Here is a 2659-nt window from a genome sequence, read left to right as displayed (position 1 = left end):
GAGATATGTTGAAGCCAAGTTGGCTGTTAAGCCATGTATAATCTTTTGGACTGAGGTTTCCACTTATCTTTGCAGGAGCCTTTTGGTTCCTATCAATTTGGCTGTTGTATGTAATGCTCTGCTAAAGCTTGGCTGGCCATTTAGCCATGTCTAATTCTTTTGGACCGGAGCTTTAGACTAATATTGCACGATTCCAGGAATTCTTATTAAAATTTTGAATTTCTTTATTTTCTATTTCCAAAGTATTTTCGAAAAAAAATACAAAAAAAAAATTTAATAAAATCATAAAACCAAAAATTTGTGTTTCTTGTTTGAGTCTTGTGTCAAATTTTAAGTTTGGTGTCAATTGCATGTTTTTAATTTTTCTTAAATTTTCGAAAATATATGCATTGTGTTCTTCTTTGATGTTCAAGTTGTTCTTGATGATTTTCCTTGGTTGATCTTTAATTTTTCTTGTTTTTTGTCTTTTCTTGTTTTTCATATGCATTTTCAAATTGTTAGTGTCCCTAGTACAAAAATTTTTAAGTTTGGTGTCTTGCATGTGTCTCTTTTCTTAAAACTTTTCAAAAATATGTTCTTGATGTTCATCATGATCTTTAAAGTGTTCTTGGTGTTCATCTTGACACTCAAAGTATTCTTGCATGCATTATTTGTTTTGATCTTAAATTTTTATGTCATGTGTCATTTTGTTGTTTTTCTCTCTCCTCATTAAAAATTCAAAAATAAAAAAAATATCTTTCCCTTATTTTACTCATAAATTTCGAAATTTTGCATTGACTTAGTCAAAAAAATTTTAAATTTAGTTGTTTCTTGTCAGTCAAGTCAAAATTTCAATTTAAAAATTCTATCTTTTCAAATCTTATTCAAAAATCAAATCTTTTTCATTTTTCTTTCATGTTTTTCAAAAATCCATCAAAATTAATTTTCAAAATATTTTCTTAATTTTAATTCATAATTTTCGAAATTATTGCTAACATTTAATGTTTTGATTTAAAAATTTCAAGTTGTTACTTTCCTGTTAAGAAAGGTTCAATCTTTAAATTCTAGAATCATATCTTTTAGTTTCTTATTAGTCAAATAATCAACTTTAATTTTTAAAATCAAATATTTTTAATTTCCTTTTCAAATATTTTTTAAAATAAATTTCAATCATATCTTTTTCAAAATTTAATTTCAAAATCTTTTTCTAACATCTTATCTTTCCAAAATTTATTTTCAAATCTTTTTCAATTAACTACTTGACTTTTTGTTTAATTTTAAAAGTTTACTATTTCTTATCTTTTTCAAAATCACCTAACTACTTTTCTCTCTCTAATTTTCAAAAACCACTACCTACTTTTTCAAAATTCTTTTTAATTAACTAATTGTTTTAAATTCTAATTTTATTTTATTTCTTTTAATATTTTCAAATTCTAACTAATAATTAAAATAAAAACAAAAATATTTTTCTTTTCTTTTAAATTAATATTCGAATACTCTCTCCCTCTCATCTCTTTCTATTTATTTATTTAATTACTAACACTTCTTTTCTTCTTAATATTCGAACCCTCTTGCTCTCTCTGTGTTCGAATTCTCTTAATTCTCTCTCTACCTCATTCTTCTATTCTTCTCTTCTTCTACTCATATAAAGGAATCTCTATACTGTGATATAGAGGATTCCTCTTCTTTTCTGTTCTCTTCTTTTTCATATGAGCAGGAACAAGGATAAGAACATTCTTGTTGAAGCTGGTCCTGAACCTGAAAGGACTCTGAAGAGGAAGCTAAGAGAAGCTAAAGCACAACACTCTGGAGAGGACCTAACAAAAATTTTCGAAAAAGAAGTAGAGATGGCAGCCAAAAATAATAACAATGGTGGAGATGCAAGGAAGGTGCTTGGTGACTTTACTGCACCAACTTCTGACTTCTATGGAAGAAGTATCTCAATTCCTGCAATTGGAGCAACCAACTTTGAGCTTAAGCCTCAATTAGTTTCTCTAATGAAGCATAATTGCAAGTTTCATGGACTTCCATTGGAAGATCCTCATCAGTTCTTAGCTGAATTATTCCAAATCTGTGACACTGTTAAGACCAATGGGGTTAATCTTGAGGTCTACAGACTTATGCTTTCCCCTTTGCTGTAAGAGACATAGCTAGGATATGGTTGGACTCACAACCTAAAGAAATCCTGAACTCTTAGGAAAAGTTGGTCAATGCTTTCTTGGCCAAATTCTTTCCACCTCAAAAGTTGAGCAAGCTCAGAGTGGAAGTCTAAACCTTCAGACAGAAGGAGGGTGAATCCCTCTATGTAGCTTGGGAAAGATACAAGCAATTGATCAGAAGGTGTCCTTCTAACATGCTTTCAGAATGGAGCATCTTATGTATATTCTATGATGGTCTGTCTAAATTGTCCAAGATGTCATTGGATCACTCTGCTGGTGGATCTCTTCATCTGAAGAAGACGCCTACAGAAGCCCAGGAAATCATTGAGATGGTTACAAATAACCAGTTCATGTACACTTCTGAAAGAAATCCTATGAATAATGGGATGACTCAGAAGAAAGGAGTTCTTGAGTTTGATACTCTGAATGCAATATTGGCTCAGAATAAAATATTAACTCAGCAAGTCAATATGATTTCTCAGAATCTGACTGGAATGCAAGCTGCATCCGGTAATACTAAA

General features: G+C 30.0%; 1 non-coding gene across 1 annotated transcript; it reads right to left on the bottom strand.

Moving 5' to 3' along the window:
- Nucleotides 1-2230: 2230 nt before the first annotated feature.
- Nucleotides 2231-2339, bottom strand: LOC112753133 (small nucleolar RNA R71). Its single transcript, XR_003177530.1, has one exon. It is a non-coding gene; the product is annotated as a small nucleolar RNA R71 (small nucleolar RNA).
- Between the last annotated feature and the right edge of the window lie 320 nt (nucleotides 2340-2659).

Source organism: Arachis hypogaea, chromosome 15 (genome assembly GCF_003086295.3).
Source record: "Arachis hypogaea cultivar Tifrunner chromosome 15, arahy.Tifrunner.gnm2.J5K5, whole genome shotgun sequence".
Classification (NCBI taxonomy): Eukaryota; Viridiplantae; Streptophyta; class Magnoliopsida; order Fabales; family Fabaceae; genus Arachis; species Arachis hypogaea.
Note: the sequence above shows the minus strand (reverse complement) of the source record. Positions and strands in the feature narration are given on the sequence as shown.